Raw genomic sequence first — 27,396 nt, forward strand, 5'->3', positions numbered from 1 at the left:
TGGCAGTTATCCCCCTATTTGTGTGATGAATAAATAAAGAATGCATGAATGTGAAGCAACAATGACTTTATTGCTTCTGCAAGCGGTGATTGAAGGGGGGAGAGGAGGGTGCTTAGCTTACAGGAAAGTAGAGTGAACCCGGGGGGGGTCGTCCCATCAAGGAGAAACAAACAGAACTTTCACACCGTAGCCTGGCCATTCCTGAAACTGGTTTTCAAAGCTTCTCTGATGCGCACCGCACCCTCCTGTACTCTTCTAACCGCCCTGGTGTCTTGCTGTGCGTAATCAGCGGCCAGGCAATTTGCATCAACCTCCCACCCCACCATAAACGTCTCCCCCTTACTCTCACAGAGATTGTGGAGCGCACAGCAAGCAGTAACAACAATGGGAATATTGGTTTCGCTGAGGTCTAACCGAGTCAGTGAACTGCACCAGCGTGCTTTTAAACGCTCAAATGCACATTCTACCACCATTCTGCACTTGCTCAGCCTATAGTTGAACAGCTCCTGACTACTGTCCAGGGTGCCTGTGTATGGCTTCATGAGCCATGGCATTAAGGGGTAGGCTGGATCCCCAAGGATAACTATAGGCATTTCAACATCCCGACGGTTATTTTCTGGTCTGGAAAGTAAGTCCCTTGCTGCAGCTGTTGAAACGGACAAGAGTTCCTGAAGATGCGAGCATCATGTACCTTTCCCTGCCATCCCACATTGATGTTGGTGAAACGTCCCTTGTGATCCACCAGTGCTTGCAGCACCACTGAAAAGTACCCCTTTCAGTTTATGTACTTGCTGCCTTGATGCTTCAGTACCAAGATTGGGATATGGGTTCCGTCTATCGCCCCACCACAGTAGGGAATCCCACTGCAGCAAAGCCATCCACTATGACCTGCACATTTCCCAGAGTCACTACCCTTGATATCAGCAGCTCAGTGATAGCGTTGGCTACTTGCATCACAGCAGCCCCCACAGTAGATTTGCCCACTCCAAATTGATTCCCGACTGACTGGTAGCTGTCTGGCGTTGCAAGCTTCCATAGGGCTATCGCCACTTACTTCTCAACTGTGAGGGCTGCTCTCATCTTGGTATTCTTGTGCTTCAGGGCAGGGGAAAGCAAATCACAAAGTTCCATGAAAGTGCCCTTACGCATGCAAAAGTTTCGCAGCCACTGGGAATCGTTCCAGACCTGCAACACTATGCAGTCCCACCACTCTGTGCTTGTTTCCCGGGCCCAGAATCGGTGTTCCACGCCATGAACCTGCCCAATTGACACCATGATGTGCACATTGCAGGGGCTCGTACTTTGTGAGAAGTCTATGTCCATGTCCTCATCACTCTCATCACTGTGCTGCAGTCGCCTCCTCCTCGCCTGGTTTCACTTTTCTTGCAGGTTATGGTTCTGCATATCCTGCTGGATAATGCGCACAGTGTTTATAGTGCTCATAATTGCTGCAGTGATCTGAGCGGGCTCCATGTTCACAGAGCTATGGCGTCTGCACTGAAAAAAGGCGCAAAACGATTGTCTGCCATTGCTCTGATGGAGGGAGGGGCAACTGACAACATGGCTTTACAGGGTTGGCTTACAGGGAATTAAAATCAACAAAGGGGGTGGCTTTGCATCAAGGAGAAACAGAATGGCCCCCTCAAGGATAGAACTCAAAACCCGGGGTTTAGCAGGCCGTTGATTTCATGGAGAGAGGGAGGAAGGGAGGAGAAAATGAATATAAAACAAATCTGGTCTATATCTTGTTTTGATCCACTTCATCTATCTTTATATATCTTGCTGGCAGCAGACGGTGCAGTATGACTGCTGGCCATCGTCGTCTCCTGGCTGCTCATTAGAAGACGGTGCAGTATGACTGCTGGCAGGACTGAATCGCCATGAGACGAAACTTAAAAGGGAAATGACCTGGCTGAGTCACTTCCATGTTTGCCCAGGCGCCCCTGACCAACCTCACCGAGGTCGGCTAAAAGAGCACCCTCGAGTACGGCAATGATGGCTACCAGTCATACTGCACTGTCTGCTGCCAAAAGGCAATGAGCTGCTGCTGTGTAGCAATGCAGTACCACGTCGGCCAGCACCCAGGAGACATACGGTGATGGTGAGCTGAGCGGGCTCCATGCTTGCTGTGGTATGGCGTCTGCATGGGTAACCCAGGAAAAAAGGCGCGAAACGATTGTCTGCCCTTGCTTTCACAGAGGGAGGGAAGGGGGGGCCTGACGATATGTACCCAGAATCTACCGCGACAATGTTTTTGCCCCATCAAGCATTGGGATTTCTACCCAGAATTCAAATGGGTGGCGGAGACTACGGGAACTGTGGGATAACTACCCACAGCGCAATGCTCCAGAAGTCGACGGTTGCCTTGGTACTGTGGACGCACTCCGCCAACTAAATGCACTTCAAACATTTGTGTGGGGACACACACAATCGACTCTATAAAAACGTTTTCTACAAAACTGACTTCTATAAATTCGACCTAATTTTGTAGTGTAGACATAGCTTAAGTATTATCTTCTAGAACATCCCTGACAGGTGTTTGTCCAAACTGTTCTTAAAAATCCCCAATGATGGAGATTCCACCACCTCCCTAGGCAATTTATTCCAGTGCTTAACCACTCTGATAGTTAGGAAGTTTTTCCTAATGTCCAACCTAAACCTCCTTTGCTGCAATTTAAGCCCATTGCTTCTTGTCCTATCCTCAGAGTTTAAGAAGAACAATTTTTCTCCCTCCTCCTTGTAACAACCTTTTATGTACTTGAAAACTTTTATCATGTCCCCTCTCAATCTTCTCTTCTCCAGATTAAACAAACCCAATTTTTTCAATCTTCCCTCATAGGTCATGTTGTCTAGACCTTTAATCAGTTTTGTTGCTCTTCTGTGGACTTTCTTCAATTTCTCCACATCTTTCCTGAAATGTGGTGCCCAGAACTGGACACAATACTCCAGCTGAGACCTAATCAGCGTGGAGTAGAGCGGAAGAATTACTTCTCATGCCTTGCTTACAATATTCCTGCTAATACATCCCAGAATGATGTTTGCTGTTTTTGCAACAGCATTACACTGTTGACTCATATTTAGCTTGTGATCCACTATGACCCCCAGATCCCATTCCGCAGTACTCCTTTCTAGGCAGTCATTTCCCATTTTGTATGTGTGCAACTGATTGTTCCTTCCTAAGTGGAGTACTTTGCATTTGTCCCTTTTGAATATCACCCTATTTACTTCAGATCATTTCTCTAGTTTGTCCAGATTATTTTGAATTTTAATCCTATCTTTGAAAGCACTTGCAACCCCTCCCAGCTTGGTATTGTCCGCAAACTTTATAAGTGTACTCTCTATGTCATTATCTAAATCATTGATGAAGATATTGAACAGAACCAAACCCAGAACCGATCCCTGCGGGACCCCATTCATTATGCCCTTCCAGTATGACTGTGAACCACTGATAACTACTCTCTGGGAATGATTTTCCAACCAGTTATGAACTCACCTTATAGTAACTCCATCTAGGTTGTATTTCCCTAGTTTGTTTATGAGACGGTCATGCGAGACAGTATCAAAAGCTTTACTAAAGTCAAGATATACCACATCTACCTCTCCCCCCCATCCACAAGGCTTGTTACCCTGTCAAAGAAAGCTATCAGGTTTGTTTGACACAATTTGTTCTTGACAAATCCATGCTGACTGTTATTTATCACCTTATTATCTTCTAAGTGTTTGCAAATTGATTGCTTAATTAGTTGCTCCATTATCTTTCTGGCTACAGAAGTAAAGCTGACTGGTCTGTAATTTCCCGCGTTGTCCTTATTTCCCTTTTTATAGATGGGCACTATATTTGCCTTTTTCCAGTCTTCTGGAATGTCTCCTGTCTTCCATGACTTTTCAAAGATAATTGCTAATGGCTCAGATATCTCTTCAGTCAGCTCCTTGAGTATTCTAGGATGCATTTAATCAGGCCCTGGTGATTTGAAGACATCTAACTTGTCTAAGTAATTTTCGAGTTGTTTTTTCCCTATTTTAGACTCTGATCTTACCTCATTTTCACTGGCATTTACTATTTTAGACGTCCAATAGCCACCAACCTTCTTGGTGAAAACTGAAACAAAGAAGTCATTAAGCACCTCTGCCATTTCCACATTTTCTGTTATTGTCTTTCTCCCCCCGCACCCGGCCCATTGAGTAATGGGCCTGCTCTGTCCTTGGTCTTCCTCTTGCTTCTAATGTATTTGTAGAATGTTTTCTTGTTTTCTTTTATGTCCCTAGCTAGTTTGATCTCGTTTTTTTGCCTTGGTTTTTCTAATTTTCTCCCTATATACTTGTGTTATTTGTTTATATTCATCCTTTGTAGTTTGACTGAGATTCCAGCTTTTGTAGGACTCCTTTTTGAATTTTAGATCATTGAAGATCTCCTGGTTAAGCCAGGGTGGTCTCTTGCCATACCTCCTATCTTTCCTACGCAGTGGGATAGTTTGCTCTTGTGCTCCTAATAATGTCTCTTTGAAAAACTGCCAAATGTCTTCAATTGTTTTTCCCCTTAGACTTGCTTCCCATGGGATTTTACCTACCAACTCCCTGAGTTTGCTAAAGTCTGCCTTCTTGAAATCCATTGTCTTTATTGTGCTGTTCTCCCTCCTACCATTCCTTAGAATCGTGAACGCTACTATTTCATAATCACTTTCACCCACGTTGCCTTCCACTTTCAAATTCTCAACCAGTTCCTCCCTATTTGTCAAAATCAAATCTAGAACAGCCTCCCCCCAGTAGCTTTCTCCACCTTCTGAAATTAAAAAAAAAAAAAAAAAGGTCTCCAATACATTCCAAGAACTTGTTGGATAATCTGTGCCCTTCTGTGTTATTTTCCCAACAGATGTCTGGGTAGCCATGTATGTCCCCCGATACATCTTACCAAAAAAATCATATTGACTTGTGACTTCAGAATGCCTGTACAGACAATGTCAGATCAGGACATATGCATGGGAGCTTGCTATTGAGACTGAAATGTCAGTATTCTGCAACACAGGGAGAAATACCTAAAGGGAGTCAGTGACTCAGTTATGAATTGTGCACTAACATGAAGCTAGCTCATACAGTGCCACTTCTGAATATTTTGTTGGGTTCCAGAATAGAATATCTTCCCCCATTCCTGCTTCTTTTGGGCTGTAATATAATTACACGATAACATGCATTGTACTCTATATTTCACCCCAAAAGAAAAATATGCTGAAGTTTTTCTTAGAAAAATTGTGAAGATTAACTACCATAAACGAGAGTCTAAGAGTAATAGTAACTTAGCATTTTTCAAAACCTGATTATGACTGAATACTAACACTTTGGGAAAAAAATATACCATTAATCACTTAACACAGCTGTACTAGTTATAAAAACAATCTGTTACTTTATTTTAGAAAGAATTAACACATAAAAACCATCTTGAAAATTCACTTTTACGGTAAACATATTTTCTTATGTTGAATTCACAACTTTTTGCTCATAAAAAATTTCTTTGGGCCAATTTTTCACTTTTTTCACTTATTGTATCCCTTAGGAATTTTCTACTTCTTTTTTTTCAAACGGCTTCCTGCAGTGCATTTCAGACAAGACCAGGAAACTATAGTAATTATAGAACAGAAAACACAGAACAGAATTATAGTAACTACGGAACAGAGATTACCCAGAAGCCCTAGAACAGATCTCACCTGTACAACAGAAATGGATAATACAAAATGGACTGAAATTGCAGGGAAATCATAGAATCATAGAACTGGAAGGGACCTTGAGAGGTTATCTAGTCCAGTCCCATGCACTCAAGGCAGACTAAGTATTATCAAGACCAACCCTGACAGGTGTTTATCCAACCTGCTCTTAAAAATCCCCAATGATGGAGATTCCACCACCTCCCTATGCAATTTATTCCAGTGCTTAACCACTCTGACAGTTAGGAAGTTTTTCCTAATGTCCAACCTAAACCACCCTTGCTGAAATTTAAGCCCACTGCTTCTTGTCCTAGCCTCAGAGGTTAAGAACAATTTTTCTCCCTCCTCCTTATATGTACTTGATGTATTGTCACTTTGTGCTCGCTCCTGTCAACATCTAAATAGACCTGCACAGTCATACAGCACTCTCCATCTAGTAAACTCGGATCATTCCTGCTTGGTAATCCACTGTGCTCCTGCATTCTAGTATAAAAAAATAACTTCCCTTTCCCCTCAAAGAGAACCATGCCCTTATAAACAAATGTACATATGCTGCCCCAACCCTAATATTCTGTAACAAACCAAAGAAATGTCACTGTGACACACCCAGAAGTTATTTGAGTTATTTGAGGCCATTTTAAGCCTGGTGTCACCCAAGCCTCCTTGAAGTTTCCACAAGCAAATCCCCTTTTCATAGAGGCTTCTTTGAGAGCAGTATAGAATTTAGCTAGATGCAAATCTGTTCAAATTTCCTATTCAGAAGAAGGCTTTCTTTCAGTTATCTTTACTAAACTGATTTAATAAGAATGCTACTTGTGTGTGTCATTTTATCTCTCTTCTCTCCTAAGGGCTGATATTTCTGTGCGCTGAGTGCACAGACAACTAGGATGACCAGATGTCCCGATATTTGGAGCTTTGCCTTACAACCCCCTGTCCCGATTTTTCACACTTGCTGTCTGGTCACACTACATAAAACATGGAAAACCTCAGACAGGAGACACAGGGTAAACATTTCAATATAAAATACTGCAAAGTCCTTACCTCGTTACAAATGTACACATTTACAGTATTCTGTAGCAATAAATCTTGCAATGTTCCAAGCTTGCTCAACATCCATGCAAATTAAAACAGAACAGAGTGCTTTTCATTTTAATTTGTAGAATGTTTATTATGTTCTCTCTTGGATTTTTCCTTTTTTCTATGGCAGTAAGCCACCTGCCCCTCCCTCTGCTCCCCTCTTTCCCACCCTGAACTATTTCTCCGTGGGTCTTGCCTTGATTTCCTAATTCCTTCATTCTGGAGCCAATATTTCTAGTTTTTTCATCAGCAAAAAATTGCATGTATAGTGCTTTGCCTCGCACAAAACCCTTGCCCTGTCCCTGCCCCGCCCCTCCTCCGAGACCCTGCGCCTTTTCTGATGCCCGGCCCCCTGCTCACTCCATCCCCACCCCCCCACCCCCCGTTGCTCGCTCTCCTCACTCTCATGCACTCACTCATTTTCACCGAGCTGGCTCAGGGGGCTGGGGTGTGGGAAGGGGTGAAGGCTTTGGCTGGGGGTACAGAGGTTTGGGATATAAAAGGGTGCTCCAGGATGGGACAGAGAGGTTCAGAGGGCGGGAGAGGGATCAGGGCTGGGGTAGGGGGATGGGGCATGCGGGGGGAGTGAGGGCTCCAGCTGGGGGTGCGGGCTCTGGGGTGGGGCTGGGGATGAGGGGTTTGGGATGCCGGAGGGGGCTTGGGTAGGGGCCTGGGAGGGTGTCAGGAGTGCAGGCTCTGGGCAGCGCTTACCTCAAGCAGCTCCCGGAAGCAGCAGTATGTCCCTCCTCCGGCTTCTACCTCCTACATGGAGGTGCGGCCAGGCGGCTCTGCGCACTGACCCATCTGCAGGCGCCGATCCCGCAGCTCCCACTGGCCATGGTTCCTGGCCAATGGGAGCTGAGGGGGCAGCACTTGGGACGGGGACAGCATGTGGAAACCCCTGGCTGCCCCATACATAGGAGCCAGAGGGGGGACACGTCAGCTGCTTGCTGGGAGCCATGCAACATGGAGACTAGCAGGGATTCTGCCAGCCCTACTGCGCAGTGCCACCAACTGGAGAGTCAACAGCCTGGTCAATGGTGCTGATCAGAGCCGCCTGATACCTTTTCAACCGGGTGTTCCAGGCGAAAAACGGACACCTGGTAACCCTAATTGGTGCAGCTGACTTTCCCCTTGTCCTTCCACCTCAGTGGTGTGTCACTCCAGCATTTCCCAGGAACACCATTCAGCCAGGAAGTAGATCAGAAGAATTTTAAATAATATTATCAGCCTGGCTGTAACCAGCTCCTGTTTTAGTACCTTCAGTGCTGTTGCTTCATTTGGTTGCACCCACATTTTGTAGACACAGAAATGGAGTCCAGCATTTGAAAAATTGCATATAATGTTCTTCAGGTATTAACTACAGGGGATCCTGAGTCCCTATGCAGTCCCTGTCCAGGGCAAATCTCCCACTGAAGGTAATGGAAATTTTACCCTGCATAGGGATTGCATAATCAGCTCTGTTAAACAATGATGGAAACTGCTTAATATTCTCTGACAATCAGCTTCTGCCCTTCTGGAATCACAGTGATGTCAATTTTCAGCACAATGGAAAATTTGGAATTTTAATACCCAAGAACGATGGGCCAGTTTACTAACTGTTGCAAGCCTAGAATGTCCATACTTTGGACAATTTATGTAATGTATTTACCATATTTTGTAAATTCCTTTATTTTCAGCTATAATTAAAGAACCTGCATGAGTCTGAATCTAACATAAACTGTGTTGCTAACCTTTGCCATGGAAAATCATGAGTCAGAACCCCCACAAAATCACAAGATTGGCTTAAAAATCATGAGGATTTTTTAAAAATGAAATGTGAGTTCTCTTTACTTTCCTTCCAGTTTCTGAGCCTTTAAATGCTCACATATCACAATTCACATATCTGGCTGACAGCAGGAGCCCCAGCCATCCAGGGCTGACAACGGGAGCCTCTCCTCGAGGGCCCTGTGAAGAAGGGCTCCCACTGTCATCTCCAGGTGGCTGTGGCTCCCACTGTCAGCCCCAGCCACCCGGGGCTGGCTGAGAGCGGGAGCCCTGGCAGGCCAAAGCAGGCTGACAACAGGAGACTCTCCTCGCAGGGGCCTCAGGAGGAGGGGCTCCTGCTGTCCTCCCCAGGCTGGTCAGGGCTTCCACTGTCCGCCCAGGGTGGGCTGACAGCAGGAGCCCCGGCTGTCTAGGGCTGACAGCGATTTCTAAGTAAAATTATTATCGTGATCTCAGTTTAAAACTCCCAAATGTCAGGATATTTGTTTTCAGCCACAGCTGGAAAAAAAATCTGACATTTCGTTCTATCATGAGATCATGAGTCAGGCTTAATTTTACTTTAAAATCGCATCTCTCACAATTAATTCAGGTGAGTTGGCATGTCTTCATAAAATACATTCAAATGACTCTTTGTATTGTGTATATAAATATTGTAGGGACTCTGAAATGTCCCTCAACCCTAACCTTGGATAGAAAAACTCTGCAGAACCGTTCAGTCACCATGCCCATTTTCATCAGGGGACTCTCCAAAGCCACAAAAGAGAGGTGGATACCTGCCTATAGGACTAGGACCACAACCACTAACTTTTCATATAGTGAATCAAACAGCTATTAAGGGTAATAACTGTCACTAGCAGCCTGTCAGGATTTGTATCAGTGGCCTTGTGGTAAAAAGCTACGTATTCTGTTACCAGGTCCTTGAACCATCCATCTTCCTTACCTGGATTTCTTAGAAAATATCCAAAAGATACTAGTCCACTTTAAGTTCCTTCTGTTTTCTTTAAAGATACAAACAACCAAGTATTTGCTTACCGGCTTTGACTTTATTTGCCACATTTCAACCCAGTGAAAAGTGTTATAGTCAGATTCTAACTCCAGGAGATTAGGAATTAATGATTAAGTGGTGATACAACATTAACTATAGTGGTGCAAACAGAGTTATTACACTGAATTTTAGCAGCAATAGAAGGAGAGAAAAGAAACAGATTGGGTAAATTTCAGTTTCCTTCCCTGTATCATGTGCTCTTGTCATCTCCTTGCCCCCTTCTATATTTAAAATTGCATTAAAAATTCCTTTTATAAGTCATCCAATAAGACATATAACAGCAGATCTTTTAGCTTAATCTGCCATGATACCTGGAATTATATAAAGCACATTTTGAGATAAATATCTATGCCTGCCTATACATATTTATAGCAATAAAAAGCTTAATCACATTTTCATGTTTTTCCAGAAAGTTTATTAAAAGAGGGTAAGTCTGCATATAGAAAAAAATCACATTAACATTTTCTAGATTTAATCACAATTAATATCAATAGACATTCTTTATTTGAACAATTAAATATGAATCCATTACCACAATCTTGGTAAGTCTGTAACTTTTATATTGTTTAAATTCTGAACGATAAATTGGAATGTGGTCCACATAGTCTGGAATCCTTAGGAGCTAAAATGTTGTCGTTTTAAATCATTTTCCTCAGTTCATTTTGGAATAATTCTTATAGCTAAGTATGCAATAAATTGTGTTGTCATGCTTCAGTAATTTTACAACTGGATTTATTTTCTAGGTAAGCAAGTACCATATGAGGAACTAAAAGTTTTTATTGTGACTTTTTGTAACCCCTGAAACATGCCTATGAACAGCTAAATATCATGTGGTTGGTGGGATATATTACTACACTCAGGATGAGTTACTGTGGCTTTTTACTGTTCTGAAATAGTTCAAAATCAGATTTTTTTCCTTCTTTGCTCCTGTAGTTATTCCCAATCTAAACAAAATCAATAGTTTGCAAGTTTCAAATTAATCTGAACCAAAATCACAATGCAAATGACTGAACTCTAACAAGACTGAATTTTACTCAAAGAACCATTATCAGATTACAATATATTTATAATTGAGATTATAGCAAAAAAATAATTCATAACAGACCTCTGGATGACAACAAATGCAATATACTGTAAAGTAGAGCTAAATGTCAGGAATAGGACACTTACTGCATTCTTTTCACATGCAAAACTCCTAATTTAACTTTTCTGAACTATCTCAAATCCAAAATTGGGTCTTTAGAAGCAAGCTGCTCCCCAAACTCCGCACAGCCTGTCCTTTGGGTAGTAAGGCCAGTGCATCTGGTCTAACTGTATTACCTCAATTCACACACAGAAATTCCACAAGAACAGACTTTTTTGCAGTAGTTTAGCTGACCCCACACCAGAAGGATTGGGTCTAGTGTAGGAACAAGACCTGGAGCACAATAAGAGCAAGGACAGAAATGGTCAAACTTTACCCCACCATCTATGACCCTGAGAGCTCCGCAATACCAACTGTTAGAGGGCACAATCATACCATGACTCACATCAGGGCTGTGCCCTAAAATACTGTTATCACAATATATATCACAAAGGTATCATGTAAGGTATAATATATAAACTAGTGACATGCTGGTCCCAAAAATAATTGTGTGATGTATGTATGTATGTATTCTGTACAAAGAGTTATAGATGGGTGCTGAAAATATGTTCTTAAAATGTGTTTGGGAGGCAGTGCATGTAGAAACAGATTGACAGAGCCAGAAGAGTACCCAGAAGTCACCTACTACAGGACAGGCCCAACAAAGAAAATAACAGAACGCCACAAGCTGTCATCTTCAGCCCTCAACTAAAACCTCTCCAACGCAAGGATCTACAACCTATCCTGAAGGACGACCCATCATTTTCACAGATCTTGGGAGACAGGCCAGTCCTTGCTTACAGACAGCCCCCCAACCTGAAGCAAATACTCCCCAGCAACCACACACCACACAACAGAACCACTAACCCAGGAACCTATCCTTGCAACAAAGCCCGTTGCCAACTGTGTCCACATATCTATTCAGGGGACACCATCATAGGGCCTAATCACATCAGCCACACTATCAGAGTCTCGTTCACCTGCCCATCTACCAATGTGATATATGGCATCATGTGCCAGCAATGCCCCTCTGCCATGTACATTGGTCAAACTGGACTGTCTCTGCGTAAAAGAATAAATGGACACAAATCAGACGTCAAGAATTATAACATTCAAAAACCAGTTGGAGAACACTTCAATCTCTTTGGTCACTCGATTACCAACCTAAAAGTTGCAATTCTTCAACAAAAAAACTTCAAAAACAGACTCCAACGAGAGACTGCTGAATTGGAATTAATTTGCAAACTGGATACAATTAACTTAGGCTTGAATAGAGACTGGGGGTGGATGGGTCATTACACAAAGTAAAACTATTTCCCCATGTTTATTCCCTCCCCACCCCACACTGTTCCTCAGATGTTCTTGTCAACTGCTGGAAATGGCCCACCTTGATTATCACTACAAAAGGTCCCGTCCCCCCCCGCTCTCCTGCTGGTAATAGCTTACCTTAAGTGATCACTCTCCTTACAGTGTGTATGGTAACACTCATTGTTACATGTTCTCTGTGTATATAAATCTCCCCACTGTATTTTCCACTGAATGCATCCGATGAAGTGAGCTGTAGCTCACGAAAGCTTATGCTCAAATAAATTTGTTAGTCTCTAAGGTGCCACAAGTACTCCTTTTCTTTTTGCAAATACAGACTAACACAGCTGCTACTCTGAAACAAAGGAATGTGTGTTTACCTGTCTTACTGACTTGCTTATAGGCACAGGAGAATAGAAGCATATATTCATATAAAGTAAACAAAGCCATCAAACTAAACAAGCGGGGAGAAGCCTGTTTAATAATAATGCCAGGGGACAGAATCTACACCCCAGAAAGCCTTCCCAGCTCTTGAGGCAGAGACAATGGACGTTGAGCAATATAAGGGAAGCAAAAAGAACTTTTAATTATTCATCACTGTGGGGACGACAGGGTACATCATGCACTGAGCCTATGAAAACTGAATCTTCGTGGCCTGAAAGGCAAGAGCTGCTGGAAACTTGATGTAAGTGAGAAATCTGCTTAGATAAAGATTGTAACTTGCTGAAATGAAATTTCAGTCAGTAGAATGTATTGTATTTATTTTGTTTACTTGTAAACATACATTTATTTTATTCTTGCTTAGTATTACATAAATCTCTGTTGTTTGTTAATAAACTTATTCTTGTTTTATTACAAAACCACCTCAGCACTGTGTATTAAAGTGAGTGTGAATCCTCAGCTAAACCAACAGGTTTGTAGGTATTCTGTTTCTTTGGAGGCAGCAAATTTGATCATTTCTGTGAGTGTCACAGTGAGAGAAACTAGACAATTCAGAGACATATCTCTGGGGAACTCAGCAATTGGAATTTGCTGTTTATAATCTTCAAGTCAAAGTTAGATTGGCAGAGTCATGAACAGTTTGCTGGTCTGTCAGGGAACTGACACACAATTTAGCAGCAGCAAAGCTCTCACTCTTGCTAAGTCAGAGTGGTAACACAGTCAGGCTCACAGTTCTGAGTATCCTGGGCAAAATGTCACACCATCCAAACTGGAATAGGTTTGGAATTTAGGGCCTGGTTTTGGTCCATCTCTCATGCTTACCTTCACTTACTACTTCTGAATATTTCCCCTAAAAATGGGAACTTGGAAAGGGGCCTAATCCTAATTTTACAACCCCTGTCCACCAAACAGAGACTCCTGCCTTCCCCAAGTTCACAAAAAGACACTTCTCATGTATCCACTTGCCCTCTTCATCCAGGCACCCCTCATTTGTACTAGATGAGTTTGCAGAGTGTATGCAATAACATAAAATTGTTCAGTACAAATTACACTCTTCCCCATATTCAGAGAACATCTGAACTATGGGATTGTCTTCTGCTGGTGTAAACTGGCATAGAGTCTGGCCCATAGTTCAGAAGTATATACTACATTACACAGCTATATATCGTATGTTCACTTATTCAGACAAGACAATAATACACTTGGGGTGATATCCTGGCTCCACTTAAGTCAATGGCAAAATCCCCATTGACTTCAATGAGGCTGAGATTTCACCCAGTGTTTTTTATTGCTTAGGAAACTTGTGTACCTTTTGGTCAATACCAGGACATACCATATTTAAACCCTAATGGCCAGCACAGCTAGGCATATCATGGGCCTCCTCCACTGAATCTCTGTTGTGAGCCAATGGTTAACCACTTTGACAAAAACATTTCTGTGCAATACCAGATGTGAGAAAAGGCTACACATGTATTGATACCAGCTACACCAACTATGGTGCATGGCATTCAGAGAACTGAGTTCCACATCTTCAGATATCTTTCAGGGAATAACTTACACCCAAGAGATTAAGTTCACCTCACATCTTTTGAATTTTTCCAATTAACCTGAATTGAGTGAGGCAGAATGGAACATTAAACCCATTGTGCTGGAGTTAAACTTAAAGGAAGAGACAATATATCAGAAACAATGAGAGAATTTAAAAGTAAATATTGCCATTTAAATCAACTGAAGTCATTAAAGAAGGTGATTATGACAGATACAATTAGTTTGGTACTTATTCTCAGATCTGTGATAGCACAGAAACAATGGACCATAAACTGAGGTTTTACACACACAATTGCAAACAAAGTCTCTTTAGGAATCTTGCAAGTCTTAAAACTCACATTGGTGGTGTACACCTAAAAACAAAACAAATAAACAACCCTCTCTATAAGAGCTTCAACTAGTTATGTATGAGTGCCAAAACTTGAGGAACTACCACACTAATACACCTCACAAAGCAAAGCAAAAATATACATGGTAGATGCTTAAATCAGAAGCACATGGAGAGAGTTTGATACATACGAGGAGGTGATCAGCCCTGCCCTCACTGTGGACCTCTGCCTGTAGAGAAAAAGAAAATGCATCTCAAAAGAAGAGCACCTTGATGTAAGCAGGATCATCTTACAGTACGATTGAAACTATTTGATTGGAAGGGTTAGGCTGGTATTTCCAGTTTGGGCTACACGATAACTTCCTTACAAGACTCATCCTCTCAATTAAAGTAAGAAAAGTTGCTGCTGATTCCATTATTTATGCTAGAATGCCTTGTAGAATGCCTTTCTCATTTTCTTCTGTCAGATAAAGAGACACATATTCCACTGACTTCAACAGCCTTACACCAGGACTTGAAGAAAGCTAAAGGGGCTTCGGGCAGTTATCTTCATTGGAAAAGAGGGAAGAGGAAGACAGAAATTCACAGAAATTCTAAAGATAAAAACCCAGAATCATCAATGGGAGATGCCCAGATAAATCTAAGGGCAGACTTGGATGCTATGTCCTGCCAGTCAATCCTATCTTCATTTCACTTATTGTTCTGGCATGCTGTAGACACTCACTGGAAACTGTTCAATAACATATTGTTGGAAAATTGTTAGTGCCCTAGTCATTCAGCATCATTTTGAAGCTCCATGGGAATTTAGGTATGCAAAACTTATTAGGATATGACCTTTCCCTTAGATTTCTTATTTTAAGATCAAGTTACTATGAAATGTCCCCAGTGGGAGTTACTGTGCTTCCTTCACAGATAAGAAAAACAGCAATGGCAAATTACAGAAAGAGGACTTTCATATATTTGTACAGAACAGACAACATTGTGGTCTTGAGAGACATCCAAAGCATTCTCGGAGTCAAGAGGAAAGTCATGCGATATGTTACTAACCCCGCTTTCCCCGAAACATAACAAGAGTATTTCCTTAAATCTTTTAAATGCCCCTCCCACCCACGCCCCACACTTTTTTTTTTTTTTGCACTGCAGTACCTAAATTGCTTGACATTAAGTTTTCATTAACTTTCTAGGCTTCTGGGCTCCTTCTATTCAGGGGGCTGAGGCTCTTGGTTGTCAGACATTTTTGGTATTCATTGCTCTTTCTGAAAACCCATTTTATGACGGTAGTCTGAAGTGGCTATTATCATCTCCATGTTCTCCAGTACCACTCTTTTTTTCTGTAACATGGACTTTGCCACTCAGACCATATTTATGCTCTCAGTACTTCCATGCTAATGGATTACTGTAATTCACTCCTAACTGTGAAACTAATCTGAAAGCTTCAGGACTTAGAAAATTCAGCTTCCCAATGCCTCTTTTGTTTTGCGAACAAGGAATTGGTAAAATCCAGTTCCACTGACCTACACTGATTGCTGATCAGCAAATGAATTCAATTCAAGATCCTGTGAACATAAGAACGGCCATACTGGGTCAGACCAAAGATCCATCTAGCCCAGTATCCTGTCTTCCAACAGGGACCAGTGAATGGTGAATTAATTTTTTAATAATCTAGGTCAATTGTACTGAGGTGACCATCTCTCATTTTATATCTCTCAAAGAAAGAAGTCTGCTATGGTGTCCTTACTTTGCATATTGTGTTTTTTTGTAAATTATGCCAGGGACTTTCAGTTCAATGATTCATATGAAAAACCTCCCTGACTGTAGGTACAACCTACCTCCGATTTAAAGCCAATGGAGTGGCTCTTTGCAAAGACTTCATTGGAAATTGGATCAGACCCTATGTCTGCACTTTCTAGCTGTCTCCAGTGTTTTGTGTAGGGTATTTTTATTTGAAGCAGTTCATCTTTGGCCATTTTGTTTTATTCTGATTTTCACTGTGCCTTGTGTTAGGCACTGTACAAACAGGATTATTTTTCTTTGCTTATTTTATGATAGTGTGTTTACCCTCCCTGGGCCACTGGGCCCAACTTTATTGTAATCACTATTGATTTTAAACTTTTCGGTAGAACCCATGTAGGTGAAGAAATAAATGTGAAAGAAATTTAAGTTTAAACAGTGCTGCTTATCTCAGAAATGTCTGTATTTTTAACCTATTTTTTTTGCAAATCAAGATTGTAAAATCTAGCAGCTCTTGATCATTCGGATTGTTTTTCAGGATAGAGTAACTTGCTTGCTGAAAATAAAATCAGCAGGTCAATAAAAGAATAGCTAAAAAAAAGATTAAATATTTTGCCTTTTGGGCATTCAGGGCACATAACTGTTCTCTCCAACCATAAATACCCTGCTAAGCAAATAACATAAGATACGAAATGGTGAAATATAGTAAATGCTTAACTTAAGCGTTTAATATCCTGGAATAAGATTGTTAAATTAGTACACTAGCTATGAATCGCCTCCTATCTCTCAAGGTATTTATTATATATACTCGACTCTATATCGGAATATTGTGGCAACACTGTAATTAGCAGAAAAATGGAAGAATTCTAGTCCTGCCTCAGAGAAGTTTAGAGAAACCCAGTCTGTCTCAAACGTCTGAGACTCTCTAATTGATGGGGCTGCAGAGTGCCATTTAAAGTGTGTGTTTGTGGGCATAGATTTGTGCCTTCCACCCCACCTGACTCTCTTTCCCTCAGACCCCCTCACTGCACTACCAGCAGCCTGACGTTGTTGGCCCATGAGCCCCTGCACGCACCCTGTCCAAATTTGAGTGACCAGTGTTGCAACCTGCATACAGGGTTGTGGTGCCTCAGTGTTGCTGCAGCAGGTCACAACATCACTCACTCAAATTTGGCCCAGCTACCCCACCATTATGGCCAAAAAGTGGCCAGGCCATGGCCTACATGACCCCTCCACTCTGCAGCCTATGAATCATTGGGAAAGTTACAATTAGAAGAATATGTGAATTTCCACAAAACTGCATATTTGAGTGAAATCCTTCTCTCTTTAGTCATGTGAGTTGTTCTACTGACTTCTTGTGTGTTTAGAGCAAGCAGGGCTTGGTCCCTTAAAGCTTTCTTGCAACTACAGTTGGACTGTGGGTCTCTTGGCTAATTATATTTGCTTTTCCAGAAACTGCCCTTCCTCTTTAAATGACTGACAAGAGATAATAATTTACTGCTGTAAGAATCAAGTAGCAGGCAGCCCTTAAAACAATTTGGATTGCAGGCCCTAGGAGTTAATTGACCTGAGGCCAATCTGCCTCCCTTGGGTAAATAAAGAGTCATTATGTAAATTAGTGGGTTAAAACTCTCTAATAGAATATGCAACACAGGCTAAATAAATCCAGCCTTGTGTGATTCACTTAATGCATCTCCATGGTACACTGATGTCATATGTATCCTGAATTCAACTTGTTAGTTCTATTCTATATAGGTTTTTATACCACACTCATGAATGTAGTATCTGAGCGCCTCCCAATAGTCCATTAAACATAGTGACTACACATCTGTCATATGTTGTTTGTTCTTTCATCCTCTCCAGAGAGGGAGAAATGTGTTCAATGGAGTGTTTTGTTTTAGTAGGGTTTTTTTTAAAATTTATTAAATAAATATACCTGTTGCTATGTGTTTATAAAAGGCAAGGTCAAAGAAATGCACCTTGCACTTGGAGTGGAAGGTGGTGAGATTTATGATGGTCCTTAGTTCCCGGGGAAGTTCATTCCACAGTCTTGGACCACCCTCAAACAAGGCACCCCAAAAAAAGGTTGTCTCCTCTTTGCAGTTTCTAGAAAATGCTAATAATATTAAATGAATTAAATCCAAAGTTGAAAATCACCAGCCCACAGAAAGGAAAAGCCATCTGTTGGCTAACCTCATTTCTAAGAAGAAAAGGAGTACTTGTGGCACTTTAGAGACTAACAAATTTATCAGGGTTCCTTCCCCACTCTGAACTCTAGGGTACAGATGTGGGGACCTGCATCAGAACCTCCTAAGTTTACTTTTACCAGCTTAGGTTAAAACTTCCCCAAGGTACAAACTATTTTACCTTTTGCCCTTGGACTTTTGCTGCCACCACCAACCGTCCAACGAGTATTATTATTAGGAAAGAGTCTGTTTGAAAACATCTTTCCCCCCCAAAATCCTTCCAAACGTTACCCCCCCTTTCCTGGGGAAGGCTTGATAAAAATCCTCACCAATTTGCATAGGTGACCACAGACCGAAACCCTTGGATCTTAAGAACCATGAAAAAACATTCAGTTTCTTAAAAGAAGAATTTTAATAGAAGAAAAGTAAAAAGAATCACCCCTGTAAAATCAGGATGGTAAACTCCTTACAGGGTAATCAGATTCAAAACATAGAGAATCCCTCTAGGCAAAACCTTAAGTTACAAAAAGACACAAAAACAGGAATACCCATTCCATTCAGCATAGCTTATTTTTCTCAGACATTTAAAGAAATCAGAATCTAACGCATATCTAGCTAGATTACTTACTAAGTTCTAAGACTCCATTCCCGTTCTAGTCTCAAAGGTGCCACAAGTATTCCTTTTCTTTTTGCGAATACAGACTAACACGGCTGCTACTCTGAAACCTCTCATTTCTAAGAATATTGTACATCTGCCGGCACGTTCAAAAAATTATTCAGCCCAAGTTATATCTCTGTTCCTACTGTTGTGACATTGAGTTTCTGCAAAGGAGCACAGTCTAGGTGCTAAGAGTTTATTTACAGAGGGCAGGACTGAACTTTGCATGTGAACACATACAGAACATGATAAAGATCTTTCTGTCTCATTAGTAATTTACAGAATTGTGATTTGCTACTCCCAACACACCTATAATTGAATTCCTTAGTGATAAAATCACTGGGACCAAACAAGTTCAGATATCTTTTATCTGTTGGGTTTTTTTAATCATACGTTAACCTATTTCTTATAGAGCTTTTCTTCTTTTTATAGATTCATTTGCTTAAGTTATAAATTAACCCCAGTACTTACTCTCCCACAGGCCACATACTCCAGTTTTTTTATGCTTCTTGCAAAAATTTCAAGCTTTATAAGTTTTATGGTTTGGAGTCACTCTGAACAATAGTTGGTGTTTAAAGTATAGTAAAAAGTAAATCTCAAAAGATTCATTGAGCCGTTATTCATTGATCCATTTGGATCCATTGATCCAAATGTCCAAAAGTCGAGATAGTGTTCTATTCCTTTCTGGTCTAGAAATCATGCTAGGCATATCAAAAAGGGAAAATGTTCTCTTGTGAGACTTCTGGTACTTCCTGGTGATGTTGACTAATGCAAGGCCCAGGCCTGCAAACTTCTTACTCAGGACAGAAATCCCATACGCTTTAATGGCACCTGAAGGGGCCAGCACATCCCAAAATGCACTTAGTGCTTTTCAAGATTGAGCCATAACTTCATTTTACCCATATTAACCAAACATAAACATGTATTAAACAGACTGATTAAAAACAATTAAAAATACAATACATTTTCATTAACTTTTTTTTGTATGTTCAGACAAAACATTCATTTTAGCAGCTGAGATAATACACAGACTATTTGCCTTATTGTCTCTCTTTTCCCCACCCGAAACCATTCAAATTCTGGAACTTGTCTTGACAAGACCTTGCACAATAAGTATAGCTTTTTCTAAAGTTTCATTCTTGTTCTTACTAAGGTTTTTCATAGGAGAATGTGGAGCACTCTGAAAAAAAATTACTTAGGGATGATTCAGGGATTGGCAATGTGACTTAAAGAACCTTGCATCTCTAAGTCACTCTTTCAGATCCAGCTTAGACTAGCTGTGACCATGACTGACGTGTATATTGCATATACTTAGGTGGTGACTTAATACAGTTCCTGGGGATGTGCTCACATCATCAAAATACAGTCACAAATGGCACTGATTTATTTTAAAAGTTATTTATTTGGACTTTCTGATTTCATACATATTTATTCTAATATAAAGTATACGACAAAGGGTTTAGGAACTTGTAAATTGCATTTTTTATGTTTACATGGTTTATTTTTCATACAGTAGGTTCCCTCCTCTATTTTCTTCTCCTAATCTATCTCAAAGGCTCATCTGTCCTTCCAGACAAGGAGAGCTGAATCTTGCTCCCTCCACAGTATAATAATTCTACTCCTGAGGTTGCTTGATGGCCGATTGAAGTTAGTATTTTAACATTTCCACATTGAACTGAGTTTGTGTCTCTAGTTTGTAATACTCTATATTTAGCAATAATCCCCATTACATAAATCTGTGACAAGCATTCTTTTAAAATGTTGTGACAAAAGATTTGTTCTCAGACACTTCATCTCTTTCATTATTTACAGTAGGTCATTGTCCTATCTTTGTTTTGTCTTTGCAAAATTTTGTATTTTCTGCTCTTTTAAAACAGAATCGATAGCAACACGGTAGAAAGAGCTTTAACAGTCAAAATAAAATATCTTTATCAACTTTACAACAGAAGTAACTTTTCTTTGCTACTGGAGTGGCTTTGCTGTTTAAATACATACTATCGAATATCTTAGGCCTTAATTTTTCATGCTTTTTACAATTTAAACTTCAGTGAGCAATTTTTTCCTGGTTGTACAAATCTGTTTGGTTTTAAAATTGCTCTTGTTAATTCTGTGTACTTAAAAAAAAGTCCTGTGTTCTTACTGTAAATCCCAAACATAGGCCCCAGTCATGCAATGGAATCCAGTTGAGTGTAGTCCCACTGAAGACAATGGGAGTCCAGAGCGGTGCGCATAAATGTCAGCCTGCACATATCCCTCTAGAGAATCAGAGCCTTAAACTGTGCATATGTGCCATCTATTATCAGGCCTTGTGTATCCAGCTCATAACTTTAATTGCATAGGGGACTTTCACTCAAGTCAGAAGGAATTTTCTTTACAGAGCAAACAAAATCTTATTTATTCTTTAAAGGTGACCAGGAAATTTAGTTATATATAAATATGATATAATGCTTGACATATACCGAGAGAGAGAGAGAGAGAATCTTTTGCAGACAATAATGTGTCTATAACATATATGGGGAAAACATGATGATGTGATGTGGTATAAGGGTTTTATCAACTTGAGTTTGAAACAGACGTATAACTAAGGGGTGAACTGTGTAGGTCAACCCAAAAGGGCGCTGATAAAAATAATTATTTCTTACCATCCCTCATAGACTATAAGGAATACACATATGTCACAGAAAATGTATTTTAGAAATCTTTTTATTTATAATGGTTTTTGAAAAATGTATTGCATGTTCCTCCACCTGAAAAGGCAAATGCCCTAGTTAGTATGAGTCCAACTTTACAGGAATCTGTGGAGAACATAAGAAAAGCCAAATTGAGCCATACCAATGGTTCATCTAGCCCAATATCTTGTCTTCCAACAGTGGTAAGTGCCAGATGCTTCAGAGTGAATAAACAGAACAAGGCAATTATTGAATGATAATCAAGTGATTTTTTGGCACAAAACTGTCTAAAAATGACCTAAAATAACAGGCTTTTTGTATAAAGAAAAGCTATCTCAGGCCCTTCCAAGTGTTAGATATAAAACTTCCATCTCTGGCGCTCAGTGCTTGCAAGATATCAGACTTTAAATCATACAATTTTTAGGTCTAGAAAAGCTATAATTGGAACTGCAGTGGAACTTGCTCATCCTGGCCTCAGGCAGGGAGAAGTTTAAGAGGAAATTCCACACTTTTCAAATTCAGGAGTGTCTTGGGCAGTAGAGCAATAACTGTGAGTTTGGTTTTTTAGTATGAAATAAAGTTTTTCAAAAGCCCCTAAGATCACCTAGGTGGTTTTGAAAATTTACCCCAAAAATTTAATTTTTACGATATTTTCCCCTCAAAGGTAGCTCCACTTCCTGGCTGTAGCACCATGATACATGGGCTGGAGCCCACTTGTCCACAGGGAGTGGAGGCTTACAGTTCTGAAAGGTTTTAAAGAATCTAAAAGTGAACAGCCTTCTAGACCACCTCTTCAAATCTCACCAAAAAATATGTTTCCACCACAGTCCTTAATGATAATCTGTCTAACATTTTTTCATCACCGTTAGCATGAACCCTCATCAGACACCTCTGAACTATTTTGTCTGTTGGGACTAGAGTGCAGCCAGGACCATGCGTATGTACATTTGGACAGCACAGAGTACATTGCTGGTAGTCATTAAACAAAAAGATTCACAAGGTATCAAATTCCAGTAATTTCCCAAATATGTGGTCAGTGTTCCAAGAGCTAATCTAAAAGGAGTATTTGCATATTTACGTATCACATGAAAATGAGGTTGGGGGGGTTTCTTCCAGGTCCCACAGCACAAGAACATACAAATCGTCACCCACAACCAGACTTGTGGTCCATCTACTATGCACTCCAGCTGAAGCTGGACAACTCTGGCTCTGATGCCAAGTTCCTGTATGCACATGACGTGATGTAGCAACTACCATGGAACCTGTGAGTACTCTTTCCTCTTACTTTGTATCCAAGCCTCCATGAGCTACAATAAACCATGTGGATATAGTACTAATATCCAAGCTATGAGGTAGACTAAATAGTAGACTGATTCCGTTTTAGGGGATTATGCAGCTTCAAATGGCATAGGTGAAATTGGTATACATAAAATGAATCACAGAATCATAGAATATCAGGGTTGGAAGGGACCTCAGGAGGTCATCTAGTCCAACCCCCTGCTCAAGAAGACAGTGATACAAAAGTCCTATTGGGTCAGTCGATCCTGCCAATGTAACATTCTTCCCCATAGTACAGTTTAGTAGAGCCCTGCAAATCCGCAAGTATCCGTTTTGTATCAGCGGATGTGACTATCCGCAGACCATTTTTACGGATTGCAGCACAGATGCGGATACAAATTTTGTGTCCACACAGGGCTCTGCAGCACACATTCAACAAAACTGAGCAGCTGTCAGTCAGCCTGCAGGCTCCAGCTTGGCTCTCTGAATCACACAGGTGGGATTGTTCTTTAAATGAGCAGGTGGCAATGGCTGCTTGCATTTGAGCTGCTGCATCTTGTTCAAGCCCCCCATGGGGAGGGAGGAACTGCAGAGAAGGTCCCAGAATTGTAGCCTCTCTGCCCAGAGTGGGGAAGGAGGTATGGCAGAGGCGGAGTGGGTGGCAGGGCAGGAGGTCTCTGGGGAGAAGTGGGGCTGGGGGAGGCAGCTGGGGGCTTGACACAGCCCTGCATCACTGCTGTACAGTGACCTGTGGAGCTGTTTAGATCCGTGCAAATCTGCGGATATCTGCAGACAATTTTTGCAGATCGTAGATTGGATGTGGATACACCTTTTTGTATCCACGCAGGGCTCTACAGTTTAGTGTTTTCTCCAGTCTACTTTTACAACTCTCATCTTCTACCATTTCCGTTGGGGAAACTGTTCCATAACCTAATACATGCATTGTCAGGAAGTTTATTCCTGGTATCCATCCTAAAATTGCCTTAATTTCATCCTTTAATTCTTAGCTATACCACCATGTACCACCCTAAGTTGGGGTTTTCAAAGGAGCCTAAAGGAATTAGTTATTCAAATCCTATTGTCCTTGAAAATCCCAGCCCTAAATATTTCCTTTTTCTCATTGTTATTTACACACTTCATATATTTGTAGGCATGCCTCTTAACCTAAGCCATAAATACGTAACTTTTAATTAGGGCTGTAAAGCGATTAAAAAATTAATCGCAATTAATCATGCAATTAAAAAAATTAATCACAATTAATCATGCAATTAATCGCACTGTTACATAATACTAGAATACCATTTATGTAAATATTTTTGGATGTTTTCTACATTTTAAAATATATTGATTTCAATTACAACACAGAATACAAAGTGCACAGTGCTCACTTTATATTTATTTTTGATTACAAATACTTGCACTGTACGAAACAAAAGAAATGGTGTTTTTCAATTCACCTAATACAAGTACTGTAGTGCAATCTCTTTATCATGAAAGTTGAACTTACAAATGTAGAATTATGTACAAAAAATAACTGCATTCAAAAATAAAACAATGTGAAACTTTAGAGCTGACAAGTACACTCAGTCCTACTTCTTGTTCAACCAATCCTTCAGACAAACAAATTTGGTTACAATTTGCAGGAGATAATGCTGCCTGCTTCTTGTTTACAATGTCACTTGAAAGTGAGAACAGGCATTCGCATGGCACTGTTGTAGCCGGTGTCACAAGATATTTTTATCTTATCTGTTGCTCTTCTCTGGTCTCCCTCCAGTTTGTCAATCTCTTTCTGGTAACATGGTGCTCAGAAATGAGTATTACAGGTGTTGTGTCATATCACTTTGCAAACTCATGTCTAGTTTGCTGTCCTTGATCACCACTGGAGTCTCTCTCAACATTACTGAGGCCCTGCAATCCTCTGACCCCAAACAATCCCCTTCCCCAAGCTCCTGTGGAAAGGTCCAGTAGTGGACTGTTAGCTCCACTCAGCATATGCTAGAGATAATTAGCATGTTCACTATTCCTCCATCTCACACTGCCAGAAGAGAGTTACAGGTCCATTTCCACTCCTGCATCTTCAGGGAGCATCTGTTTCTCTCTCTTTCTAGGGGGTCATTGGTTCTTCTTTAATCTTTGCCTCTCACTTGGTGCTGGGGTGACTCAAGGTTTTTCCTCTTAGTCTCTTCCTCTCAGGCTAGAGGGTGAGGCCCTGTGTTGGTGACACATCATACGTGTTTCTCTCCTCTTCTTTCTCCCCCTCAACTATCTCACCTCAAATGTAGACCTGGGAAGAGGGAGGTAGACATTGTCCACCTCATCCATGTTCTGCTCTCCCTACTTGATTATTTTTACACACTTCCACAACATTTGGAGGATGTTGACAGTTGGTCTGGCCAGGGGGCTGACTGCTGACTCCAGCCTCCCCACTATCTCAGCTGGTTCTCCTCTCTGTTCAGCACTCAAACACATCAGCAGAAAGCTGTGACTAACAGAAAGGGCAGGCAGTCAGCAGCCATCCTCCTGCTAAAGAATCAAACTTCAGCAGGAAGTTTAAGGTTGCCACACAAGCTGCATGACTCTATGCTGTGCTACATTTTCTGTTGATTCTGGGAAGTGGGAGAGAAAGAGGGGAACCAACTGAACAGCCTAAATCAATGAATACAGTCAGGCTAGACTACAGCAGCATCAGTGCTGTGTGTAAAAGCTATTTCTTATTAGTTAAATATGTTACCCTAACCTTACCTCAGACTTCACTGAAATACACTTTCTTCTTTGCTGTCCCTAGTGACAGAAGACCTGGCATTCGTCTTTGTGCATCAGATAATTCAAGTTCCAGCATGATTAATGAGAAATGGGACTGGATTTAAAACCAGGAGCCTTTTTGGACAAAACAGAACTGGCAGGAATGCCAAAATACTACAAAAAGACTGTTCTTATAGCACTTACAGCATGTCCTAAACAAGGGAGTGCCAAAAATCTCAAAGGAAGCCAGATATAGATGGGCTTCAAGACCAACAGGTTCAACTAAGAATTTTATACTTGAAGAAACAGATCCTAACCAAATGCCTATACTTTTAAAGATTTCCCCCCTTATTAATCCTTTCCTTTAACTAGCACCACAGGATAATTATGACTTAAAATTCAGGCTCTTTAAAATAATCATGCACCCACAAATTCTTCCTCACAGTCCTCCTGGGACTCCCTGATTTCCTTCCCTAATTCTTTCTTGGTTTCCCCAGACTCTCTTTTTTACTGGGCCTTCACAGAACCCTGGGCTTGGATCCCAAGGATCCTGTCTTAATCCACCAGTGCAAAAAGCATTTATGTAAAATATTCTGAACTCAAATAGCCCTTTATTTTAGATTAAATATACTGTAAATATTCCACAATACATTAGATACAGAACATGTCACAGCCTTGCAAAATTCTCCAAACTATCCTGTGCAATTTTTCTTCTGGGGATGTTTATGTTTGTAAAAATCAGGAGAACACAGTGTTTATGACAACAATTTTATTATTTTTTAAAACAAGGCTGATAATCCACACAGAGCAATTTTCTGAGTCTTCATTTGATCTCTCACCTACTTAGAATTGGCACCCTGGTGACCTAAAAGTGAATGGAAAGAAGTGCACATGACTTTCACAACCACAGTATTACATCATTAAGGAGGAAACAGTGAATGATGTATAAGTCAGCAGTATGATGTGACTTATGTAACTCCTTTATTCTACTGAAAACGGCATTTCTAAACAAAACCAGGAACCATTCAAAAAAATGACAGCAATTATGGTCAAACAGGATATACCTCAAGAAGTGAAAGGAGAATGGTGATACACAAAACAGTTTAAATAGTGATAGACACAGCATGGTAGTAATGGCTTCATATAGGGAATACTGATGACGTAGTATTATAGAAATTTACTTGTGTGTTTTATAAATAAGTATATAAATTATGAAACACCTGTGAATGTTTTCCCTGTGATGATAATATTTAGATTTTTTAAATTTATTGCTTTACCACAAAAAGTTTTCTAAAGGCTATGTCTACAAAAATGGATGCTACTTACAGGAATTAAAAGACTTAGCACTATAGTTCTATTCAGGCTTCCTACAGTATAAATTTTTTCTGATCAGTAGTAAAACCAACCCTGCTGGAGATGTGTGTAATTACTTGTTCTTTAGAAAAGTAATAAACTTGTTACATTTTTTAAAAAATTGCTGGTGCACCACAATGGGCTATGGATGCCGTAAGATATGTCATAACATGATAGCTCTGTTCTAACCTGAATATAATCCACAACATTGCAGTGATTCCCTTGCTATTAGTCATCTACTTTTTATACGTGTTAGACTACTATAGGCAACAAAATACTCCAGATTGTCTGAATGTAATTCATATTTGCCACTTCCTAACAAACTGGTAAATTAGCATATATGATCAAGAGGCAGGCCCAAAGAACGAATCTTTGACTTCTATAGGCATATTCTCGGGAAACTTTTAAGAAACATGTTAGGGTCTCTCATTCATGGTGCCACTGAATTT

At 40.6% G+C, this 27,396-nt stretch overlaps 1 protein-coding gene across 4 annotated transcripts in view; it reads right to left on the reverse strand.

Annotated features, from left to right (window-relative positions):
* PPARG (peroxisome proliferator activated receptor gamma) overlaps positions 1-27,396 on the reverse strand; it is a 107,150-nt gene that overhangs the window by 66,297 nt on the left and 13,457 nt on the right. The window contains exon 2 of one of the 4 annotated variants that reach the window (XM_084633551.1): positions 14,522-14,560. The exons of 1 other annotated variant lie outside the window; for it this stretch is intronic. The gene's annotated coding sequence lies outside the window, so the exon portion shown is untranslated. Of the gene's footprint in view, positions 1-6,737; positions 6,761-8,033; positions 8,166-14,521; positions 14,561-27,396 lie in introns of those variants that run through there. 2 more of the 4 variants (XM_084633553.1, XM_084633554.1) reach the window with 2 other exon arrangements.

The sequence above is a fragment of the Lepidochelys olivacea genome (assembly GCF_965140295.1).
Source record: "Lepidochelys olivacea isolate rLepOli2 genome assembly, chromosome: 7".
NCBI classification, from domain to species: Eukaryota; Metazoa; Chordata; order Testudines; family Cheloniidae; genus Lepidochelys; species Lepidochelys olivacea.